We start from the raw sequence: 26,847 nt of genomic DNA on the forward strand, positions 1-26,847 counted from the left end.
AATCGGAAAAATTTAGTTAGAATATTTTCGAGGGCCGTCTTACGAAACACGTTTACATACTTGCGAGGACAATAACAGACTGAGGAAATGACGAACAATATTGCGCAGTCCATCTGGAATCGGAAAAATTTAGTTAGAATATTTTCGAGGGCCGTCTTACGAAATACGTTTACATACTTGCGAGGACAATAACAGACAGAGGAAATGAAAAACAACATTGCGCAGTTCATCTTGAATCGGAAAAATTTAGTTAGAATATTTTCGAGGATCGTCTTACGAAACACGTTTAGACACTTACGAGGACAATAACAGACTGAGGAAATGAAGAACAACATTGCGCAGTACGCCTAACTTTCAGTAACGGTCAGAATATTTTCGAGGACCGTCTTACGAAACACGTTTACATACTTGCGAGGACAATGACAGACTGAGGAAATGAAAAACAACATTGCGCAGTACGCCTAACTTTCAGTAACGGTCAACAATGATTTGCATATTGCTTATTCCTGATTTCATAAAATTTCTTTCACTAATAAGTTGATTATTTCTGAAGTCTAAAAATTTATAACATTTCCGATAATTAGAAGTACGATCGAGTAATTTCTTTACTTTCAATTTTACACGTAGATCTACTTTCTGTAAATAAGAATTACTTTGTTATTTCCACGAGTAGTCTGTCGGTCTACGATAAGAAAATTGAGATCTCCTCGACTTTCGATTTCTTAATTCCTCCAGTAACACTTCGCCGCAACTCTTTGATTTCGATGATTTAATTTGCGAACGTTTCATTCGACGGAGTACGCGTTCCGCGAACATTTTTCAATTAGCCCCCGGCGGTAACCGTTCTTAAATACGACGACAAACAGCGGCCCGTAATTCCGCAGTTCGGGCACGGCGAATAAAGTGGAAAAATAAATTGTAAGGCAAAGGGGTTAAGTGTATATCTACACCGGTGGATGGGTTTATAGGGTCTGGGTGGAGGGAAGTAAAGGGGGAAGGATCTCATGCGGAGACGCCTCGGTCTCTAGGCCGTTAGCGAAAAATAGATCTCGTCAATTCGCTCTTGACGTTATCCCCTAAAGACGTGTGATCAAATATTTTACCGGCGAGCCGACCCACGGGGGGTTTCTCTCCCCTTAATTCCCTCCGCAGACGGTGACAGAGAGGGTGTGAAACGCGCCCTCCGCCAACGGAAGACGTCGCTCGATTTCTTCCTTCTCTTGTCGCAATCACAATCCTCGACGAACGCGTTAAATCGGATCCCCGAGCAATTTATTTATTACTAGCAGATGATTATAAAACTGTTTTAAAAGACGACTGTAAAACGTTGCAATGGCATGCGAGAAAATCGGACGAAAATGATTGATAATTTCGAGTAGTGATTAAACCTTTTCGCGCTATTTTAAATCCAAATCCAGAATTGTTGTAAATAGTAAACTGTTTGCTTTAGAGTGCAAGAGGTTAACAGTTCTTTAGAAATACACAGATTTGATAACGTGAAATTATTTTTGGAGCAAAACTATCAATTTAATGTTCTCGACTTGGTCAAATTATTCAAGATAGACAGAAATTCGCAGTCTTTATTTCAGGTAAAGAGAAGCAGTTTACTTACCCTCGCGAGAGTCCTTCGAAATTACTACTGAGAGAAACAGAACGCACAATCAAGCTTATTGCGAAGGTCTCTCTGTTGATAGCAACCGGGGGTTTTCCAGGTAAAGATAACGAGGGACAACAATTGTTCGGTGGAAGGGCAAACTTTTCGGTCAATGTAGTGCGTATTATTCGCAGAGTGTCAAGCGAGGGGAGTGGTTGATTTTTCCGTGAATACATCGAGTTTGTTCTAAAGTTGTTATACATGCGCAGTCGTTTATCTAACCATACAGTGTTCGCTTTAACTAGTTTTATTTAAACTGGTTTCCTCTCTATTCAGTATTATACAGAATTTAATCAGAAGAAGTCAACATACAGTGTCAACAGAAAAATGGGTAATTTAATCGACACTATTATATTAATTAATTCTTACATCATCTGCGCCATTACGACGGTTCCTAATAATAAAAATAATCGAGGTGGTCGGTTCTTTGGAAAATATTGCGCTGTAATTCGGCAGCGGAAACGGCGAGTGCTCGAAGATCGATCGAAAAACAGTGATAAAACTTTGTGATCCTAGTTAGCGAGCTTTTTTAAGAGAGCAACACGCCATCCGTCGTGTCACCGGTGGCTCGTAAGCCGTCGAAAATGGATCTACGAGCCGGACGACGCCTCCGGGAGTTCCGTGTTCCCATCGTCGAGGCCGACGGCGACCCCGCGATGCGGTTAGAATCGAGGTCGGTGGTGGATAACTCGGTAGAGCGCGCGTCGAGAAACTCGGTGATCCTACAGCGGATGCTGTTCCTCCCCGTGTGACACCCCGAAGAAATATCGCGTCTTCGAGAATTCTATTTGGTGAAAGGGCCGCGATGCATATCGACTGAAACGCAAGTGTTTGCGTATCCGGGTGTATTTTGATTAATGCCACTCTTCAGATACTTCTTTGCTCCGTTATCGGCGGTGCCATTGTGCTCGAACCGACGATCGAACACTGTTCGGTCGGGAGAACGAACAGAAATACAGTGATCTCGAAAACTGGAAAACCTAGAAAATTATTTTGTAGTTTTTTTTATTTGAAAATATCCGTCGGCTATGAAGTTTTAAAGGATAAAAATAATCTCAATAAAAGAACTATTAAACTCGAAATTTCTATATTAATAATGTATAATAACGTATATTAAAAACACAGTGATACCCTGAGTGATGATAATAATGATCTAACCCGAGTAAAAACGTAGATACTTTTGCATCGACGCAAGCTTCTCTCGATCAAAAAAAAAATGTGCCACCTGTTTTCCGTTGCTGATTGTATGCCCAAGCGTTCTAGTTTCGAACTGTGATTGTAAAACCGGAAACCGCGAACGGGTGGATTTCCGTGGGCGCGTAAAAACGAGCAGAGTCGCAGCATGTGGACACACCTGATGAAATATATTCCTCTTCGTAGGGAAGCTCGTGTCGAGCGTCGGTTATAAATCGTGCTCGGTCGGTGGATTAACGTCGCGCGATCATCGTCGCGGGCCCCGCCTCGGCGAAATTATTTTCTCCTTTTTTTGTTCTTTACCGTCGCGATGGGAAGCCTGTTTCGCTCGCGTGTTCCCGACGCGATCTTTTCATGAGTAATTAAGATCGAGGGGACGTCCGGGAGTAGAGAGCTTTTTTTTTTTAACGCCGGAAAAGCGCAAGTGTTGAAGCGAATGCAAGGCGAGACGGCGCAATCTGTCTCCGTAATTTTGTCTCGACGATATCGTCGCGTTGCGAACATTTATGTACATTTATGCTGAGATACGAGCATTATCTTCCGCAACTGATTTTTATACCGTTGCCGGAGGCTGCTCGGTTAAACAATGGTTTATTCTTGATTAGAGTAAAGCGGTTAAAGTAAGTGGACTTTAATTTTCATGAAAAAAATTGAACGGTTCTTTGAGCGTAAAGACAATTTAATATTTAAGTGGTCGGGAACGAGACCGTGATTACACCAGCTTTCTGCGAATTAATTGAACGATAACTGCGTGTTCTATTGACGAAATGAAGCAACGGCGGGTACAAGGGAACGAGACGGGAACTCGTTCAACCCGTTCGCCATTGTCGAAGGAAACGCAGTGCGCGCGCGCCGCGCCTCATTATCCGTAAAATTCGTATTTTCAGGATCCGTCGAGCGTTCATTAACGCGTCGAAGAAGCGTGTTCTGCTTTTATGACGTCCCCCCCGGACCCCGAGCTCTGTCCTCGGCCGAAACCGACGAATTCATCTCGGAACCAGGCCTCCGATGGCTCGGGTTTCGAGCAGCTGGTCTACTTGTTGCTTCGCGGTCGTTTTTCTCGCGATTATTTTATTGTCGAGCTCGAACGAATCGATATTAAAACAGACAAAGTTCTGCAAACAAATTTACCAGACTCGCGTTAAACAAATTTTTCTTATAAATTCGATTTTTATAACAAATTCCATCAAATTTCAACGAATCTCCTAAGTTCTCAAGAAAATCATATTGTGCATAGAAATTATATTGTGTAAATTATGTGAATTCATTGAATGTTAGGAAAAAAAAACAGTTGCGACACCGACGAAATGTTGCGCAACTAAATCATACGAGAGACGGCTACGCGACTGCATGAAAAATACAAGGGAACGAAGCGATGTAGAAGAGATGAACGAGTAACGCGAGCAGAAGATGGAGGAATAATGAAATACGGGACAGAAGTTATTCTGCTAATATAACGAACGCTGCTCTTAAAACACAAAGGGCACCGGAGGAAAGGCCGCCGTCAGCTGCGAGGGAATCTGTGTCACTGAAAATCCTATTTATGGGCTCGCCATCTGGACCCAAAGCTGCCGCTCGCTTATTTTTTGATAGGGTATTAAGGGACAGGCGAAAAGCTCTCCGCGATTTTAACGCTTTCATCGTTGGGACTCGCTGGCTGTCCCGAGCCACCCCTTTCGGATGCATTTTGCAATTTATAATAATTCGATTCACAGTAACAAATGATTTGACGAAGATTAATTATTCACTTAGCGATTTTTAATTCGTACCGCTGATATCTTATCATTTCGAGCATCTGCCTCTGTTCTAAATTTGCATTTTTTAAATCCAGTGATTGCAACGTGTAAAAAGGTGGACCATTATTGTTAATATCCTCGTGCCGTGCCGTCGAATAAAATGGTGTGGCATTTGCTAAAGCCGAGGTAAAACGTCGCAGCCGAGCCAATATCGTTGCAAATATGATAAAAGACAGAAATCTGCCATCCATTTACAATAATTGGCTTGTCCTTCGCGAAACGAATCAGCGAGAGACGGACGAAAAATTTCAGCCCGCGACGGTCCCCAGACGGAAATCCCGGGATTTGATATGCCGTCTTCGTGGAAGATCGCCGATCCCCGTTCGTTATCTTATCTCCTTTCATTCCCCAGTCCACCGAATCTATTTCTATTATCCTAATTTTATTTCGCCGTCCTCTCCGCATTTTCCCTCGAATGGAGACGCTCTCCTCTTCCTCTGATCTCTTTTCATCGAGACTCCGACCAATTTCTCGGCTGAGCGTGTTCTCCGCGGGGTTTCTTTGTGCTCCCGCGATTAGAATCTCGAAACTTCGAAACTTCGCGTTTTCGAACGACAGAAACTCTCCGATGACGTCGCGCGACGACGGGGAGGAAACTTAGAGAGGAAATATGTGTCCTCCGCGAGTAATTCGAGTGGACCGCGTGCTTAATTAACATCGACCTTCGTGGATTCATATTCTCCGTGACGATGTTTAATGGAAGAAATGTTTTTCGCGCGATCTCTGATATTATTTTAAAAGCGACGCTTATTATTTTAAACTCGGGACACGACGTCGTAGATAGAAGAAGACGATCTATTGATTTCCTGGAAGAAATCCCAGTCTCCTCGAGAGAATCGACGGCGTTCTTAGCAGCCTATCCGGCGAAAGCTTCTACCAACATGCGTTTAAAATCGTCTTAGCATTTATATTGGGAATTTCAGGCAAGCGCCGATGCTGCCGGATCGAATGAAAAAGCCGACGACGGTAAACAGAGTGTCTCTTACGCAATCTCCGGCGAAGACCGTTCCGCAACCGTGTCGCGAGCAATCCGGCGAATCTGCGCCCGCATCTTCGTGCTTTGCATTCCCAGGGCACCGTGGCCGATGCTGTATCTTACCTAATCTCGTCGCGAAAACGAATTCGCCGATGCGGGAGCATTGTGTGTGTACCTGTTGGTAACAACCGTGGAGGGAAAACTGGGTCGTTTCCATGAAACAGGACGTCGTCGGGGGGTTGTTAGCGTCGCGAGTCTAATTCGTTCCGAACAACCGCCGAATGTCTGAAAGCAGCGGTGCCGTTCTGCGAGGATCGTTTAGATTCGCGAAATCGAATCAACGAGTAGGAACGACATGCATTCGATGCGGTAACGTGCTTTAACCCTTTGCACTGTAACTTGGCTCGCGGCTGCGTGGATTATAAATCCATACGCCAGAATAGCCTCGTTTCAATGTTTAAATATTAGTGGTGAACGGGTGTATTTTAATTTCAATTTATACACGATATTATAGGGCTGAGGGGTTAAGATAAAAATTCAAAGGGTTCACAGACTTTTAACGTAGACGATCGATTTATGAAATTACAGGCAGAAGGCTGCTCCAAATCAGATTAAGCTCCCTTTCTCCAGATTAATTTTATTATTATCGAGGCTTGTTCATCGCGAATTTCTAGGAATGCATAAAGGGTCATATGAGGTTGGTCTCTCGGTATTTCACAAGGGTTCGGGGAATGCTGCAAACTTCAATAACCATAGAAGACGTCGGGTTTTCTAGGAACGTATAAAGGGCACAGAAATTGCAAAAGGGCTGTCGTCGCGGAAACTTCGCAAGCAGAAATTCGCGTTTTCTACACGGGCAAAGTTCGTGTTAGAAACAATAATCGAAGCGATAGAGTCGAAAAAAGCAGATTACAAACGAGGTCGGTGCACACCTTCCTCGCCGGACATTACGATCTAATTTCACGGTGGCACGAACACGAGTCACAAAGCACCGACTCCATCCCGGAATTTTTCCCTCGTTAATTCGACGTTTCTTTATTCGCCAGACCCGCCTCCTTTTTTTCTTCGGGACGGCGGACTGGTTTTCTTCACTCGTTAAGTCAAATGCCTTCGACCGGCAGCGAGCTTTCTTTCAATGGCGCGGAGCTGTCCTAGGCGCGGGGACCACTAATTAGTACGGGGAACATCTCTAATTGATTTTCCACAATTCTTCGAAGCGATTATTCTTATTATATATTAATATTATTATATATTAATATTATTGTATACTAATATTATTATATACATTATTATATGTATGTTATATGTTATATATAACGAGGGAAAGTCGATGCCGAAGACGCACGACAGTGAAATGATCAGTTCAACAAGGGTCGAGGGAGAAAGGAAAATTGTGTTTTTCAGAGCGAGCATTCCGTGGAAAAGGATTATCCAATTCCTCCCAGTGTTCTTCGGCTATCTATTCCCCTCATTCTGCTTCGCATCAGAAAAAAAAGAACACCCTCGGAGAGATCGTTAACCACGTTTTTATTGGCCGCCGCGATAACTTATTGCTTTGGGGTGAAACGATGGTCGATAAAAAGCTGCGCCATTTGTCTCGACACGTTATCATCGATCATCGATTTAGGAATTAACTTATTACTGATCGATGATTCCGCATTATGATGCGAATGGTCCGAATTTCGCGAACCCTTTCCTCACGTTACTTTCAAAAATTCTGAAATTGATACAATTATAAAAATATTTATATGAGGCTATTATTTTAAGGTTAGATTAAATTGAATTTGTCATTACTATTATTTATCTTCGGATTTAGGAATTTATTTATTTTAGAATTGGCCGTGCCATTTTTGGGACATTGGCCGGATGAACGACTGCAGCTATAAAAATGTTTAATATTATAATTAATAACATATATTCGCGTTCTATAAATGGGTCAATAGCGAGGTTAATGCATTAATAATTACTTAATACAATTTAGGATTGACGCATTCGTTTGACACTTTGGATTCGTACGAAACCTCGTTCGCGACGCAGCGATAATGGCTCGACGAGCAAATCGAAAGTCAAGAATCCGTATAATCAACGTTATCTCTCTCTCGGCTGTCGGAAGAAACGGCAGACGCGGAACGGCGTCTAAGAATTTATAGAAAAATCTCGGTAGCCGCGCATCCGGCGTGCTAGAAAGAAACATCTTAATCACGAAAATTCCGAGGGGAAATTCCCGGAACGTCTCTCTCGGTTTGATAAAAACTCGTGCCCGCGTAAACACAATGGAGACTAATACTTCGAATCTTTCAACGTCGAATCGGAAATTTCCTCGAGAATATAGCCAGCCGTGGATTGCTATTAATGCGATAAAGAACGGATTTGAAGCAGTCTTCCGCGCGTAAATTCGGCCAACCGAATCCCGCATTATCGAACGCTGTTAAAATACCTTAATGAATTTCCCAAGAGGAGAACCCCCGATCGTTTCTGGAAAATTAACCGCGTTTAACGTTCGCGATCGCGTTCCCCTCTTGTTGATCCCGGTGCCGGTATAAATTTACCTGGCACGGGAACGTGACTCCGCGATAATTAGGTGGCCGACCTTAATTGCGCGGCTGCGTTGACGCACGTGAGGCCTGTTCAAAAATTGGCGGGCAGGAAACGGTGCGGCGACTGCGTGGTCTCGATTCGAATTTCCCAGCGAAATTCACGATAGCTTAGGCTTGACCAGACTACGATACCAAAGGGTAGTAGAATAGAAATAACAAGAAAGCTGTTGAAAATAATTAACATAAAATATTAACTACAAAATTATTAAAAAGAAGTTTCTTAAGCGAAGTTTGTAAGACAGAGTTACCAAGAGCGAGATTTAACAATTCGTTCGTCTATGGTTTACCTAGTTCCATTCTCCTATTATTTAACCCTTTGCACTATAACAACGAGTCATACTCGTGATGTAGATTTGAAACAAGATATAAAAATTTAAAAATTTTAAAGACAAAAAAGTGACAAAAATTCTTTGACCCTATTACTAAAAATATTAAGGATTCGTATGGAATTCTACGGAATCCTAGCGCAAGGGGTTGACCACCATAAAAACCATCTCTCTCTGGAATCGTCTAGAAGTTCAACATCGATAAATAAGGACGAGCGAGTTTTCAAGAAAGTTCGCGCGTTTCGCGTATACCTGACCAGCCGGAACGTGTAACAATGGACCACGGTAATTCCGTCTAGCGTTGGGCAGAAACGAAAAGGGCAACACGGGGCTGCACGGCGTGTGTGGAGGCTGCAAACCTCTGGAACCAACAGAAAGTGTTCCGCGGAGTAATTAACCGGAAACCGACAAAGCTCGGACACGCCGGGAAGCGTTGCAGGCAACAAACACTCGTCGCAAGAACGCAAACAGAAAATTATAGCCCGACCAGTTTGTTGTAACAAGACCGCCGACGCCGCGCCTGGATTTTCGTAGGTCAAACGCGATGGAGGAATCGCTGCCGGACGCTGTTTGTTGACTCCTGCTGCAGCTGCTCGCAGCCGGAATAGTTATGAAAATCTTGTGGGTTATTTCGAGTGGTCCGTTGAACCCTTTGAAAATCCGCGCGACTTTTATTTACTTTTATACTAGGATTTCTGCCTTAAAAATTCTGCTTTAAAAATTCTGTTTTAAAAATTCTGTCTTAATCGAGAATGTAAATAATTGTCTAATAATTATTACGTATAAATTATAGACATATTCTCTGGAACATATTCCATATATCTCAAGGAATGCAATAGTGCATTGCCAGAGTCGTGGAATCGTACAAAAAGATAATGTGCTCGGCGGAAGCGCAAAGTAGCGATTTTTGTTCGGTCACGTGGTGGTTTAATGTCACCGATTTAGTAGCCGTTCCGCTTCCCGATGTAAGCACTTCGGCGGAGAATCGGTTAGACGGGTTAAAGTGCCGCGGAGTTTGGCTGGGGGCTATTTATAGCGGTCGGTGCCGCAATTTGTACGCGTGACAGCGGTTGTTTTTCGCGGCGGCGGAAACCGTTCGCCGCAATTCCAGCGGCGTTCCATCGCGAAAGAAATTGGTTATGCATACCGGCCTTTGACGACACGGGTTAAAATCGTGGGCGGTTTCCCCGTAGGATCGCGGCGGGCGGCGAGGCGAGGCGCGGCCAAAGGAGAAACCGACGGGAAACGCTGCGTGAAGTATGGGGCCGCGTTTCTTTGGCGGCTTGCGTCGGACGTTCCATTTTCAATGAAATTATTCTTCCCCATTACATTAAAGTTTCTTCTACGCGGGGGGGAATTCATCTCCCCGCCCTGGGAAATGCATATCAGCCGCGTGCCCGCGTCCTCCGGCTTGTGCCATCGCATCTCTCTCTACGTCGGTGCACCGTCGTCGTCGTGGAGGCGCCGCATTTGCATATTTCGTGTGCCAGTTTGTTTAAAGGCGTACGGGAAAATTCCGGAGATCGGCGAAGCGGAATAAAACTGCAGGCGTGTTGCGAGGAGAAATAATAAAGTATCACTGATGGATCGTGAGAGAGAGAGAGAGAGAAATGGAAACAAGTTTTCAGATATAAATTTTCCATCAATTTCCCGTGTGCGCCGGGAGCATTTACATGATCCAGGCGCGAGTTTGTTTAAAGCGAGGGGCGAATTATCGGACAAGATGGGAGCGAATAAGAACGATTTTTCAGCGCGTTGGAAACTAGAGGGTGTACAACGATGCGTTTTTCTTTAAATCGTTCGTTGACGGAGGAAACTTAGAAAAATACGATTTGTTCGAACGATAACATTTCTTGTCATCAGCTCTGAAACAACTCATGTTGAACAGCTCTGAATTGTATGATTCCAAATTGAGACTAGTCACAACCATAATCATGCGCTCGCATTTTACCGCATTTTCGTAACTTCCCCACTACCTCTCGGACGTTAAAGACTATTAACCCTTTGCGCTCGAAGCCACCAACCTGATAGTAGTCTATCATCTATTATTGAGACAGAAAATAGCAAAGTGTGAAAATTCGGCTCGGCAAATTCGAGCCTGAACACGACCGGCCCGGTCACGTAATCGCGAAAACGGCTGCGACGAAGCGATAATTGATATCTGAATCGGGCAGGCGGGCATTCGTCGTCCATTTGTTGCGGATTTAATGGTATCAAGCGGAGGTGGAGAGGTCGCGGCGAACGGAGCAACGTTCGTCCGAAGCGAAATCACGAACTATACGTGTTCCCGAATTTGTTACCCTCTCGCCCCTAACTCCGGTGCGCGCAAATACTGTGTCTACTTTGTCGGATTGGCGTTGAATTGGTACCTGGCTCCTCGCGTAGGGAACCAGCCATAACTCCGCCGGAAATGAATGTACATCGTCCACGGCGGGAAGAAGAGGAGGCGATCGTGCGCGCGAATACGGCCCTCGACTTTGCATAATGAGATTCTCGAGTTCTCTTATTAGCCCTTCGTCGAAGAAACAATCCCTTCGAGGAGGAGATAACGTTCGCGATTTATTGCGAAACTTCTGGGGGTTCAGCGACAGTTGTTTTCCAGAATCTTTGATCTAGGAAAATTGCGGTGAAAGTTCTGTTTCATCGAGTTCGAAAAATCGCTGATTTTTTGGACTGCTGACGCGATTCTCATGGGGTTGACCGCCGCCAATATTCATGAAGACGTCGCGTGTCTTCGATCTTCTACACGGTACGGCTTGATCGAAATTTTATTTACTCTGAATCGGTAAAGAGACATCAATCTCCCCGGTCGAATCAAAGAGGGATCAGCGAAGACAAATATCGAACAGAATATTCTATTTCGGACGCTCATTTCTTGCACCCTGGTCGATGAAATACATATATTGGAGAGCCTTATTTCCCAAAAATAAATGCGCAGACATACGACTGAAATAATAAAAAGACGGGTATAAATACATACCCGTTACTTTCACGAGTCCTGCAACTCTTTTCCAATCCCTCATGATTTGTTTCGGAACTTTCAAAATATATTCATTGATTCTACAATCTTCTCCGCGGCTTTAGGGGATGGGTATAATGCTCCTATCAAGTATAATAGCATCCTGGGTCCATAAACAATGCCGTTCACCGTTTACACTGCCGGAGAATTTGCAAGGATTGTGAGATACGCGCCGTGGGCCGCAGTATGCATATTTTCGATGATGATGACGATGCACGGCCACTGCGGCGCGTACACCAGGGTGCAACATAATTAGCGGACGAGCGTGATTCAGGAATATTTATTGCCCCCTGTAATGACTCGCGATCGGAACAATGCCGTAACAATGCTGCTTTACGGCCGATAGGCCCTCTCCTATTTGCCTCTACGCTTCGAATATCTTTTACTTTCTAACCCTTTCGTTACGGTAATCCAGCCGGTTATGATTCGCTTCAGAAATCCGAATAAATCGCGAACGCCGCGCCATAAATGGCGGAACACGGAAAATGAAGTTCTGGAGGGGGGTGGGGGGGGGGGGGGTGATTAATAAACTTTCTAGCGAATTGAAAAACTTGAAATGGAGGAGCTGTATTGTTCGACGCTCGTATCGAATAAATGTTTCGCCGGTGGTAGGGGCGAAACTACATTTTATTGCTTCCGAACTGAAAATAAGTCCGCGACGAATGAGAATGAAATGTCAAAATTGAAATTCTAGAATTCGAACAAGTTTTTCCATTATGTGTTCTCCGCTAGGCTCGATTTTATTTTTAAAAAAACCATGCTACAGATTATTTTATGTAGAATTAACGTTGACTTATTCCAAGCCGGAAATAATGATTTTCAGTAGGTGATTATTCGGCGAAAGACGGGATCCCATCGAAACGGTGCGGGAACGCAGGATAAACGCGGGTGTCATTTCAGAATCGATCCGGCAAAAAAGAAATAGAAGCAACTGGTTCCACGCAGGGGATCTCCGAATAAACGTCGACCATGGGAATGCGAAGCGAAACGAGACGAGATGTTTAAACGGATGGATTCGACGATTCGTCGCTTAAGCGAAAAAAACACCGGGCGCCAGGAATCGAACGTTTTCTGGACGGTTTTCGTTCCATTTGCTCCTTATTTACACTGACCCTCCAATGGCAACCATGCCCGACTATTTCTCCGAGCCGGATCCCGTGGGAAACGTTTAAAGCCGTCCTATGCCAGAATTTCCTTATCTCGCGGGCTATTCGCCGCGCTGCGCGCCCACCGCCGGCTAAATTACGGCTCTGAAAAAATGCTGGCACGTTAACTCCGCGGACGAAATAAGAAACCGGAGCACGAATTCGGGCGGAACAGTGTTCCCAGGCCGGTCGCAGCTCACGACTTTATTTCGCTCTATTCTCCCAAATGTGTTGGAACGTTCTGCGGGAATTCTGCGCGATCGTCGAAACGATAAAGTCCTGACGATGCGCGAAACAGCCGATCTCCTCGAACGGCGCGATACGCGTGGAACCAGAATCGCTTGGCCATTGCGGGAATAAAAAGCGTGAAATTTATTGTCGCGATCGCTACTCTGACCCAGAAGTTCTCTTTCCGTTTGTAGTTCACCGGGTCACCGATGCATCGCGCAGAATCTCGAGACGCGAACAAACAGAAAATCGAGTTTCCAGGGTTTATTACGTTTAGATGATGCAGCCCTCCACGCGGAATACGCGCCGCAAAAAATGTCGAATTACGCGCGCGCGGTGTGGTCAGCAATCGAAATCACCGCGAAGTACACTTCATAATTAGGCTAGCAATCGCTCGACGCCGTGGCTAACTCGGTTTACGAACAAAGCGGGCAGCCGGAAAGTCGCCGGACGTTCAAATTAGCGGGCGGTTCGATCTCGGCAAACTTTAACCGCCAACTCGAAACATCGGGGCGCGATAATTAGCGTCGGCTTGCTCGTCGAAACGCGCGCGCGCGAAAGAAAAATTGCCGGGCCACGGCTCGCGTTCCGCTGTCATAAATATTCAGTTAATAGGAAACGGCTAAAAGCGGCCGGTTTTCTGCTAAAACTGCGGAGCCTTTGAAAAATGCTTTATTACCGGGCTTGACCCATTTAGAAGGGCTGCGCTAGGAAAAGGGACCGCGTCCGAACAATCTCTCATTGCTGAAAGATTCAGGATTTCTGCGGCGATAATTTTTCGTCTTGAGATACGCCGCGCCGCCGCTCGCCTTGCAATTTTATAAGGGATTCCTGTAGAGGACGGATTGCGTTTAACTAGACGGTGAAATTACATGCCGGTTTACCGTTACCAAACGTAAAGGGAGATAAGCGGTGCCGCTCCGATGCATGGTTGCCGAATGAAATCTCTATCTCAAAGAGCTAAGAATGCGAATATTGAAATCCCTTTATCGGCGCGATGTATCGAAGTTTTTCTGTTACTTTAAAATTGAATTTTTACACAGTTTTGTTACCTTGAAAGCCGCGGAACGGGAATTGTTATTTTAGAATTCGAGATCTGCTATTCTACTGCGAATCACCGCGCGATAATTCTAACTAAATTCGCGCTACGGAAGGCATTATGCTTGTACACGTGCAAAATCACGAGTGAACAAACAGGAATTGTTCAGACCACGGCACAATATGCTTTAATAATAAAGATCGTAATAAAGAGAGAGCGACGCGACTCCGGCAACCCTTAATCCATCGTTGCCCGATCCGGCAAGCAAGGGGTGGATTGTTTCAGCCTCGTGTCGATACGCCGGCCGCATAAATCCATCGGAATCCTCCGTGATCGTGTATCTCAATAACACGGCGGCGGTGTATATTCCTCTTTACATAAACCGACGCTCCTCCATTCTTCATCGCGAGACCATGCAAAATACTGTTCGTCTTCTTTACGAGCCGGATCTTTATTACCGGCGCCATTATCGTCGCGGAACTAGCTGCCACGGGTTATAAAAGTTTCCATTAAGAGTGAGTTAGACGGCCAACAACGCGGCGAACTTACCGGCGGGATGCTGTAATTGAAATCGCGGCTCGCCTATCTGGGAAAACCCGTTGATCGATGACAGAGAATCGGTTTTCTTTTTCTTTGAAATTCGTGGTTTTTTCTTGGCGATGTGCATTTTCTACTTAGTCGATTAGTTCTCCTTTTGAAAAATATTTTCCGATATTTTTACTCGTTAGTCGATCGTTTTCTCGCTGAAAATTTCGGCCACTGATATTGGAACAGCCTGTAGAAATTGTTTACCACGGTACTGAAGATTCTCCGTGAGAAGTAAAACGAAAGTCGTCTGTGCGCGAGTAATCATGGCGTAAAACTGGCGACCGTTTTATATTTACTATGCATAAGGCGAGAAAAATAGCATTCTTCATGTACAAGGTGTTCCGAGAAAGAAGACCGGTTGAAAGATATTTTATCCGTCGCACTGCCAAGAGAGAATATTTACGATAAATGTCCACGTTTCTATACCAGAATATTTCTTAATGGAAGCTGCAAATTTTAATGTAAATTCTGTAAAAATTCTTGTTAGGAATATAGCATGAAGTAACATTATAAATATATTTATTTTTAATATATCTTTATTTTTATAAAGTACGAAGTATTTATTTTAGAACGCCCTGTACATCTGCAGGGGGTAAATACGCGGTCGAACTTCCGATAAGGGTGTCCGTCGAGATGATAAGTGGCCGGAGGTAATAATATAAAAAGAAACGGCGAACAATTTTCGGAGATCTCGCGGGGATTACCGGCGGCGAAGATTTCCAATAACTTTGCGAAATAAATCCCCCTACGAGCTTGCGGCCTCCGTTGAAATCTCCTGTTGGCTATCATCTTAAAATCGACGCGCCCGTGCCACCGGGCGTGAGCCGGTCTTAATTTCGAGCCGGAAATAAGCGGCTCCGGAAATTAAGAACAGATCTCGAGAACATACGCGGACGCGTGCAATTTGACATCCAGAGTCTGTGCACTGGGTGTCGCGGAATTACCTCCGGCCGCAAGCCAGTAATTCTTCGTGAGAAAGAATCATCGATGCCTTTTCTGAGAGCATGGTATGGTACATTATAGCATAGCATAGTATATCGAACGAAAATGCAGTCTGCAGTTTTAATGGAATTGAATTGAATTTAATTAAATTATTTACAGAGCGTTTTAAGAGCTGCGTCACTTGGCTAGCAATGCGAACATTTCCAAAGGTTTTAGTCGCGATATAAAGCTACAGAATTGGACGGTATACATTGCCATGACCGTCTGGAATTTCCCTATAAAAAATATCAAAAGCAGCAACTGCATTTGAAACGCGACCGGCTCGAAGGGTTTAAGGATTAGAGCGCGTCGCGGCGTGGCGAAAACACACAGCGATCGGCGATCGTTGCTCGAAATGTCGGGAATCGTCGGTAATCTCGATCGATCGATCGACCGGCAACACTAATTGGATCTGTCCGTGGATATAACCTCCCGTCGGATTAAAACGAACCCTTTAATCTTCGAAATATTGCCAAATTGTATAGCGCAAACGCCTCCCCGGGCGCCTGCATTAACAGCAGTCAATGATTAAATAGTAATCCGGGATCCTTTGTCGACCGGTAAAACTGCGCGAACAAAAAAAAAGTAACGGGTTCTATTGTTGTTTGAAAAACATGCTCGCAGGACTTTGTAAAGAAGCTTACGCGCAAACTTCATTGTCCGCGGACGAATTTTATTAAAAGTTCCGCGACAGAATATTCATTTTTTTCTGCATATTACAGCGACAGCTGTTACAATAGCTTACGATTATCTAAGATTCCAATGACCACTTTCGATCACTATTTAATTTAAATAAATAAAGTATAAGGTTGTTCGGTCCTGTTCCAAAATTATTTTAATAGTAACAATTTCTAGTTTTAGAAAAATTGTTGAAACTGAAACTGTCAGCATGATATTCTGGATTCACAGTTAATATGTCTTCGAGCGGAAAGGGTTAAAACCCAAGGACAGCGCCTTATCATTAGGAAAAAGTCGTGGCTCCATTAGAGAGTAGTCGCCGGTCGAATTTTTCGTAGCAATCCGTGCAGGAAATTGGCCGGAAGCGCTCATTAACCGGGTTCTCCTCTCGGTGAATGAATGTTACCCGACACTCGGACGAGCTCGGAACTCCATTAGCCGTCCTCGTGGAGCCTCGAACTTTTAATCGACCCGATGCGCGTCTCGTCGCTCGATCGCCCACCGCGCGAACAAATCGGAAAGACACGAAGGAGTAAAAGATGGTCGCCGGGCTCGAATTTGATCGTCGAAGACGAACGATAAATCAAATTACCGTTCGCCGTCCTAATTGCTTTGTGTGCCGCGGCCGTTAATCGAGTCGCCCCTCGTAATTCGATTTCGCCGCGACGGCGTCGTCGATTCCATCGTCGGAAAACGTTTCTCATTAAGGCCGCGTCGAGCAATTATTTTTATTCCGACGCGCGTTTTGCTCCGCCTCTCTCCACCGAATCCGAAGGCGATCCAAGACCAGCTGCTACGCGATCGCAGTTTTATTAATCTAATCGCCCGTAATTTCAAAAAGTTTTTCGAACTTCCTACACCTGGAGAACCATGAAGAACCGCCGTAAATATGCCTCGATAATTGACATCGATATTCCGAGCAGATTCTCTGCGAAAACCAACGTCGAAAAGTTGGAATTGAATTTTTCTGTTCGGCGCATTGTTTCCGAGATAACCGACTTCGAAAGTTCCACGCATTAGTATTCCAGGCAAGCGGAAACGACCGAACACGCGTTATCCGAGATCTAATCGTCGGCACGAGTCGCCCATAAATTCACGAGTTCGATATCCTTCGAGCAAAGCTTCGTTGCAGCGTCTTCTTTTCGTGTTTCCGGAACGTTTCCGTGTCGTAGGATGAAACGTCTACACGGCGCGCAGCCGCTCCTTGTGCAATAAATATTTTCATTTTCAAGGAATATTTTCCATCCCGGTTTCCAGTCGGTCGAGCCGCAGAATATGGTACATTGAAATTTTTCTCCGGTTAGCATGATCGATGGAAAATCCACTGTGGCGGCGCGGCACACGGTTCGCGGAGCAATAAGTAGCATAAGTCTCTGCGCGCGGCGGCACACCGGACGAGTAGATAAATCGGTGCGCGGTCAACCGTGTGCGGCAAGTGGTATGCGACTGTCTATAGTCAGACCCCCAGACAAAGTGACCGCAATGCGTTTAACTAAATTTCGTTTCCCTCGATCACCGGCGATGTCCCTTTCCGCCGATATTTCGAACCCGTTCGTTTCGATTGTCAACTGATTTCTTCGCTGATGTGAGCTTCGCTGAAAATTCACAGGGAAATCAGCAGTATTATATTCCGTACCGGTGAACGGCTGTTTGAAGTTAAATATGTATAACGTTCACAGAGGTTCTCGCGTTTCAGAATTTAAAATACCCGGAGCGATTTACATGTTCGAAATTCGACAATTTCAAACTGTTCACCGTTTTACCAAAAGATCTCCTCATAGATTTATTCTAATTTCATAAATATCGTTGGACGATCCCCGAAACAATTCTCATTTTTATTCGACATTCTCTACGCTTCGAATATTATGAAATAACTCTGAAATATAAAATTATACATAGACAGATAATTAGAGGTAATTTGTTGAGTCGAAATATGAACCGAGAAAGTGTGGAATATAAATGGATAGCCGATGGCGCCCTCGGCATTCTCAAATTATAACAGTAAATGGAAAGTTTATGTTGCGCCGCGTTACCGACGGTCCTAATTAATAGCGCTCCTGCGAGCAGCGAACTGTCTAACAAACCGAACAAATTCCCAAGAATCTGCATAAATGGCCGCGGTCCAATTATAAGAGTCGCGACGGCAAGTCGGGTCAAAATGGCGGCGTGTGACAGCCGTAGAATTAAGAGGGCTCCGAGAATCATCTGCAAACTCGAAGATTGAATTGCGAGCCGTCTGTAAGCCTCTCTCTCTCTCTCTCTCTCTTCTAGAGATCGATAACGAGGCGATTCGACTCCGGAGTAGCAGCACCCGCGCCAGCCATTGTCGAATACTAATGCCTTTTTATTCTGACCGCTCCGCGAATTTACCGGAGAAATCTGTTTAATGTATTGATTGACGCGCCATTGTATCCCCAGTCATCGGCCGCGCTCCCAGAGCGTGATTCGTATGTATGTATATTCGAGGCTTCTGACACGTCGGTGATTAATGCGATCCCCATCGAGAAATTTAATTGATAAGCACCGAATGAAACTCGTTGAGGGCCGTCGTGTTGACCGCGCCGACCGAAGGCTACCCCACGGGGCTCTGAATCCCGAATAATTGTGTCGTTAGCTGTCCACTTGTCCATTTTTGGCTGCCGTCGTGATGAATTTCAAGGAAATATAATATTTCAAATACTATATATAGGATAAAGAACTCATTAGGTCTCGCTTTAATCACGGTTAGATCCGAAGGGCGCGGTCTTATAATTAATGTACGATCATCTTGCCAACCTGTCCGACTTAACGTTTCCCCGCGGCTTAACGCGTTCCCGGCTCGCGAGTCTCTCGGGACTATTCCACGGCGAGTCGTTGATTCCTGGCTTCGCCGTGCATCCAGAAACCAGGTGACTCTAGCGATCGAACGGAATTTTCTACCGACTCTCAAAGCCCCGATTCGAGGATGTTTATTAATCAGAATTTAATTGGTGCCGCTTTCCTAACGAACCGCCCTGTCGCACGCCGGCGTAGTAATTATTATACGGCGGGGGGCAGGGAGGAACTTTCGCCGAATAAAACACGCTTAAAGGAGCCCGGTCGTTAAAAAATTAATTAGAAACGTGCTTGAAATATTTCGACGAGTTTCTATCCGCCGCGATAAATTGTAATACGTTGCCGCTGACTGTTTTATGGAATCGAACGGCACGCCGGTGTGGAAACGCTTCGAGTGTAGACGAATGAAACGCGGCGTTTAAAGCGCGCTGATCGTGGCTTAATTTTATCGCTATTAGCAGTTAGCCATAAATCTCTTACCATGAATAAAACGATTTAAAGAACTCATTTTTATTTGATATTCATTTTAATATTTATCATTTGACATGACAAGTTGCATTGTCTCCGTGAATTTCGCGCTAACCGCGATCTCGACTGCAGCGTCGGGTAAATATAATGCGAAGCTAATTAAGGCGTAGCTGCCTTCACAGCGTTCGACATTAAACTTCTCTTTTCCCTAAATTGACGTTAATCCCAACAAAACGATCGCAGCCGGTCGGTCAGCTTTGTAACAAATTGAATCGAGCTCTCCCTCGTCCGCGTTCCGTACCGGATACGCTCGCGACTCGGTGTACAGATCATTACGTCGGCAAACACGCGAGAGAAACACGGAAGGTTTTTATTTTTCGACCCCGACGGCCGGTTTCTGCTCCCCGGCTCCGATGTTGGCATATCGGAATTTGTAGGAACATCCGGCGCAGTCTCTGGTTACGATGCAGTATGCAGGCGTGCCGCTGCACCGTTCCCCCAAAGTCGCGAAACGCAGAGAGAGCCCGGGATTATCGATCGACGCACCGCCGAACCAGCTTAGATCCGAATTATTCTGCATTACGGAGAATTACGAATTGCGGGGAGCGGCGTTGCTTGCACCGTAAATGAAATACGCGTCGGATATTGTTCCGCGTAAGATTCAACGCGGAATCATTCCTGCGCGCGGTATTAATAACGACTCCGACCGGCTCATCGATCTCTTGAATCATTTAACCGGCGGATATAGATCGCGGGCGACTGCTCTCTTCGAGCTTCGTTCCATCCAACAAAGACGCACGGACTCTTGAATTATCGACGACCCTCGTCGGCTTTCGAATGCGTTCTATCCCCCCCCGGCTCTTATGAATGGAGTCGAATATTTCCAGATATCGAGTTACCAAGTATTATGTCCGCGCATTATTCGCCGGTACGCGTTTATTAGCCTCGGAATGAGAGCGTGCTCGCGCGATAATTAATGTCGGTGTCAGCGGTTTATTCAATTATGCGGGCTTCTCGCGGAATTTTAATTCTTCTGAGCGCAGTTGTACTTTCTCGGGGAGCTAACTGGTCAACATTATTTTTCTATATATTTTCTATGCGTTTTTCAGTTTCTCTTTGGTCACAGTCCACCAAAAATCAACCGCTTCAATTTCAGCAGCCGATATCGAAAACGCTTCTAGTCGGTCGATTGCGAAATGCAATGCTTCTACCTAATTTGTTGAAGTAGAATACGCGGCGTTCCGTCATTTCTACAGCTCTATCAACGTCGAACCGAGAATAAGGTGTGATCACGGGTGATCGACGTTCAAAGCGAACCGGTCAGACGATGAGAAATGAAGTTTCTTCCCGATGAAAAACTCGTAATCTACTCCCGGTCGTCCACCGTGAGAAATGATATCAATTAAGAATCCGCGCCAGTGTTCGTGGACCGCGTCAAAAGACATCCACGTGTTGGTAACACTTTCAAATTTGCAATCCTTGATCACTGTCCAGAAAATTATCACGGAAATATTTCGCGATTGAATTTAATTTCTGCACTTTCATTGCTACGCGTTCGATTGCACGTCGAAATTTGAAATGAATTTCTGAAACGTTGTCCGTTAACATTTGTAATTAATTACAATTGGGATGAATGTTGTACTAGTAACGATATATATTATTAACGAATCCTCGGTCTGCAATTCGTAGAACGTGTTTCAGAACCGCGGACACTGTGGATATCTATAACCGCGACGTTTAATTAAATGCGAGCCCATTGTGCAACACAAAAGAAGTACCGCCTAGGAAGCCCGCAAACTTCCGGGACACTACACGATGCATTACAACGTCGGATAAAAATTTGCATAAAGTTAATTTCACTTGGCGCACAGCGAAATGGCTGTTGTTGCAGTTGCGGAACGATCGCGATTCATCTCTGAAGCAAGCTAGGTGTATATTCGCTGTTAAAGGTAGCTCCCTCCGCCAGGATGATTAAACATCGCGGCAATAATATCGATGATCCTCTTAAAACGAACCTTACACCGAGAGCTAAATAGCTTTTGCAAACATCATCAGTTAAACGAAAATGTTCTCCCAAGTGAAATTAATAAAAAATAATGAAACCTTCCCGAACTATTTATTTAACAGCCAGAGGAATTCTACAGAATCGAAATCAATAATTTACTCGCTGGAATAAGAATTAAAGAAGTATTAATGCTGTTTTAATCATTTATAAACTATTCTAATTAAATTGAATGCTGTATTAAACGGTAGATTGTGGTCAGCAAGCGGTTAACGCGAGCGTGCTTTTTAATTAAATAAAGGGGTATGGGTACAGTATGTTAAGGAGAGCAGGGACAGTTAAGCAGCGAAATTTCCATTCCTATTTCGAGCACGGCGAGACAGTAACCGTGATCGTTTACCGCGGAATCGGTCCGGCCGGAGGAAATTAGATCCACTTCGATTCCTTTCCAATCCCGCGTTACCCTTTGTCCGAGGCGAAAGGGCGGCCATTGCCAGAAAGAGAACAACGCGGCGAAATTTCCCTCTTCCACGCGGAAGCTGACGCAGTGCCCTCTCGATTATTGTTCGATACTCCCGGTGTCGATTCCTTCCCCCTTTTAAACTGACCTCCCTCTCTCTTTCTCTCTCTCTCTCTCTCTCGCAGTTCAAAGCATCGCGACGCGTCGCGAATCGCGCACAATGCAAAATAACGTCCGATACTTTCGCCCTGTGGAAAATACCTGTCCGAGCATTTTGAAAGGATCGAAGCGAATTCGATTACGCGCAGTTGTCGTTGGTTTTATAAAATAAAGAAATAATTCTTGGAGTCTTTTCTCGCGACCGTAAAAATAAGAGAATAAAATAGCAGGAAGAACTTATAATTGGAATACACTGTCTTGATTCGAAAGGTCAACAGAAAGTTGCGAGGAAAAATCCTCTCCGCGAACAAGATGGCGACCAGCGCGATCCGGCGTTTTAACAGCGCAGCTCTCACGGCCAACCCTAAAAATTTATGATAATGTATTCGAACAATATTGCAGCTAATGTGCGCGCGTTGCGCCGAGACCTCGCAAATGGACTGGGTTAATGTATTGTAACAGAGTCGGCCGCCGAGGCTAAACGAGCCGCGAAATTCTCCCATCCCGCGGGATCGAAACTGAAAGCTCACGTCTTAAACTCGCAACTTATGTCCTCAACTTTCGGCGAAAGCCGCGAAGTAGTTTGCGCACGACGCGTATTTTAGAGACGGCGCGAGGCTCCGCAGACGGAGATAGTGATTAAGGAGGAATTGTTTCGACGCGGAGTTGGACACGGATAGAACTCGATCTTTTTCCCACGGAATGTAAGGACCGGAGTAAAGCTGGAAAAGAGGATCGCGCGGCCATAAGCGAGCAGCTACAGCCGGGATTTCCCCCGAAACGGTCGTGAACGGCGAGAGCTCGTCAGCCGAAGACCGGCTGGCCGCCATCTTATTTCGAAACCGGGGATTAATTTTCTCCGGCAAATTCCTCTGATGTTCCTCGGGTGAAATAAAATTCTACGTAAAACGCGTGCACGCGTTTCGTCTTATAAATAATTAAATATCTTTTTTAGAAAAGTTTTTAATTTCCTCTCCGCAGGTTTAGTCTCCGACGTCCTTTCCTGTCAACCGACTGGATTAGTTTCAGCTTTAATCTACCTGTCCGCGCTCCGAAGCTTCTTAAATTAGCGTGAGCCTAATTTTTACAGGATATCTTTTTATATTTTCTACCAGGCTTTTAAATGAATTTTTCACTCGTTCATTCGTAATACGAATCTACTTATTCATGACCGTACATATGCATTTTAATCTTCGTTTTCGTCGCAGTTCGTACATTCATCCATAGCGTGTTCAAACTCGATTAAACGTACATCGCGCGATAAAATATTCACCAGCGCAAATTTATTCTCATATCCCAATGGAAATAAAAGAACAATTGTTCTCCGGTGAATGAAAACTGTTTAAATATTTTATCCTCGTACTGACGCTACAATGAATTTTAAGTTATCCAGTGGTACTTAATCAGAAAACGATCTAATCGATCCCCGAGCAATTACAGCCTTGAAACAGCAAAGACAGATTCTTTCGAAACGAACAATATTTCAAATCTCGATCTCCGGAACAATATAACAAAGAATTTTCAATTTCACGTTCATGCATAGTCGAACGCGACAATGGAATACCCATCCCACGATCCGACATTGATCAAACCGGTCGCCATACGATCGTAAAACAATTTCGGTGAACACGAATAGAGGGAATCTTTTTAACCCTACAATTCTTTCATTTTTTGGTATATAATATCTTGGTAATAAAAATATTATGTACTTCTGAAATATAAAATATGAAATATAGCATCAGTAAAGAGGATAAGGAAAACCTTAATGTTTTAGTATTTATTTCCACGATTGCGGAGAATTTAAAAATTTGATAAGGTCGCTGGCAGTCTCGAAGGGTCTTCTAGAGTTGAAATCGCACAGCGGCAATCCGGTTGACTAAATTTTCAATCTCCCTGGAAGAAGAAATGGCCACCGGTACGTTGCGCGTAGCATGTAGACGACACGCCGGTCTTTGATCTCGCCACTCTCTCTCCCTCTAATTAATTCGCGACGCTGATTTCAAAGAAGAGAATATTCAACGAAGGTGTCCCGTTGGCGGCCGTATCCACGCTACTTCATTAATTATCCAGCGGCCGCGTCGAGGCGTGTGACGTGTGACGAAACCTGGACACCGATGCAAATGAAGAAAGAGCCGCGCGCTCGCACGGAAGGCCGGCCGAGAGAGACTCGGGGGTCCCGTTTTAGCCGTTTCAGGCCTCTCTCCATCGCGTCCTTTTATCGATTCGGTTCGTCGCTTTCTTTCGTCGGTCCTGAATAATGGAAAACGCCGCCGTCGACCGATATCCGCGGACGGTCTGTATAAATGGCGTTCCCGGTGTCACACGATCCGTTTTCGGGGTGATTTTCGACGGACCGACGTGTCGGTATTGTAACGTCCACGGATAAAAAGCCACCGCCGAATACGTAATTCACTGTTTATCCGGAGAATCGACCGTTCACCTCTGCTCTCTGAACTTTAAACCCGTTGTCGAACGGCCGCTGCGAAATGTCCCCGGGCCATTGTCGAACCATTGTCCCCGTATTGCGACGGATTACGGTGTACGCGCGTTGTACCGTGTATTCCTCGAGCCGTTTACCAACGGAGACAAATTTGTGGAGAAGGATTTTTTACGGGCGGTGCCCTTTTTGGCAGGGAGATTATCGTGCAATGGGAACACCGGGATTACGGATTTTTATCTGGGAATTTATAGTTCACGATAGCGGAACGGCCATTTTGATCTATTGGAAGGTCGCGCAATTTAGGGTATTTCGAGAAATACTGTGAAAATTGCCATTTCGAAATTAATTAGCTACGAAGGGAAAATGAGGTTTTAATATTAGAATTATCCACCAGGGAATTTTTGTTATCTCTGAGGTCGAGAATTAAAAGGTCCGCCATCTTGTTCGACCCGATAGTTTCACCTCGTCGGAATCCCAGTTTTCGAAGTTCATCTTCAATATCCAGCTTCGTAATAACAAAATAATCATCGTTGCTTCAAGCGGCGACCGAATGCAGAATATAATATGCAAATTGACTTGGCCGGCGAGCTTTCGACCCCCTTGCCGAAGGGTCGAACACCGGCAGCCCGGGGCCATTTTGGTCCATTGTGCACTTTCAGCGACTCGTGGCCATTTGCCCTGGCAAAGACAGATTTCAAAAACACATTTCGAGAGATTTATCGAACGCAAACAAAATTTCTCCGATGTAAAAATCGTGGAATTTCCTAGCTGCAGCTTTCGAACCGGTTTCGATCGAACCGGATCCACGGCGACTCTGCTTTGAAAAACATTCGCCGAAAATTCGAGAATTGTCATTTGTCTGTCCCGCGTTGACAAAAACGCCAGCAGCCGCGCGTTCGCGTGAAACGCGGTAAATAAAAATGGCGGTGGGTCCACGCGAAACGATATCAAAGCGACGAAAAAGTGGAATTTTGCAAGGGTGCGCGGCTGGATAAAAAATAAAAGCCGGCATCGTTGTCCGACGGTTCGAGCGTCGAAACATATTTCGTAAACTTGAGAGTCACTGTTGCTATATAGCGTCGTCAGTATTTCCTGCGGGGGAAGATAAGGAGGCGTTTAGGAGCAATATTCTGGCCGCGACGTGAATCACCGTCGCCGTTATTCGAGGGGCGGCAAGATTATCTGCGAAAAATCCGCGATTCCCGGTCGCTTCCGGCGCACGGGGCGCTCCTGACATTTATATTTAAACGCTGCACATGGGAGAATATTGATTGGGGGCTGATGGAAAGTTTCAGACGGGAGGGGAAATCGCGGACGGGCTCTCTCTCTCTCTCTCTCCTCTGTACTGTCGAAAAATAGCGGATGAGATATCGAAAGCGACCTACCTTTCGCCGGCAAAAAATAATTTATACAAACTGTGCCCCTGCTTGCTGCCTCCCGCGAGCTCAGATTGCGACCATAACTTTACGGCTGGAAAATCGTGGTACTATGATATACGAAATTTTCAACCCTTTGCAGTCGAATAGTGACTCTGAGGCACCACTAAAATTATTATATTACATTTTTAATTACAGGAAAATTATTTCACATTTACAATTCAAATGGCTTCGAGTGCAAAGGGTTAATATTCTATTCTATAGAATTTTCAATTAATTTCAATGCTAACGATTACTGTAACCTGCTAAATACTCGAACCCTTTTGCTATACAATTTTCAGACTGGTCGACGAAATTTTGACACTTGAATATTTTTGTACTAGCCTACGAAAGTTGAAACGTAGAATTATTAAGCGGAAACAGAGAAGGTGGAGGGGGCACAGTTATCTTGTTCTTTGTTGAAAATAGTCTCGAGAGGGTTCAACTCGTTTGAAACTCTCGAGGATTTAATGGGACTCCGCCTCCTTCCGTAAATTACTACATAAATACCTCCCTCGAGTGCTCCGAGTGCGTTACATCTCATTAAAATGTGCAATTGATAGCGACAGATTAAAAAGAATCACAATTATCGCGTGCTTCGTTAAAAATGCATCTCGGAGGGTTCGCCTCGCTTCGAACTTCCGTGTATCTCGAGATCCAGCTGCCTCGTGCCCTATTCCATAAATTACAGCGAACCTTCTCGGACGATTTTTAGTATACTTAATACAGACGAACCACCGGTAGCAAAAAATATTTGTTTAAAAAAAGAATACTATCGTCGCTGTATCGTTAGAGAAGTTGAAGTTGAACAAGCTTCGAACTTTCGAGGACCTCTTAAGGTCCCGCGACTTCGTATGCCATTTTATAA

At 44.8% G+C, this 26,847-nt stretch overlaps 1 protein-coding gene across 2 annotated transcripts in view; it reads left to right on the forward strand.

The window, feature by feature from the left end:
- Positions 1-26,847, forward strand: part of Dh44-r1 (Diuretic hormone 44 receptor 1) — a 67,468-nt gene that overhangs the window by 26,543 nt on the left and 14,078 nt on the right. The gene's annotated exons all lie outside the window — the stretch shown is intronic.

This window comes from Augochlora pura, chromosome 8 (genome assembly GCF_028453695.1).
Source record: "Augochlora pura isolate Apur16 chromosome 8, APUR_v2.2.1, whole genome shotgun sequence".
NCBI lineage: Eukaryota > Metazoa > Arthropoda > Insecta > Hymenoptera > Halictidae > Augochlora > Augochlora pura.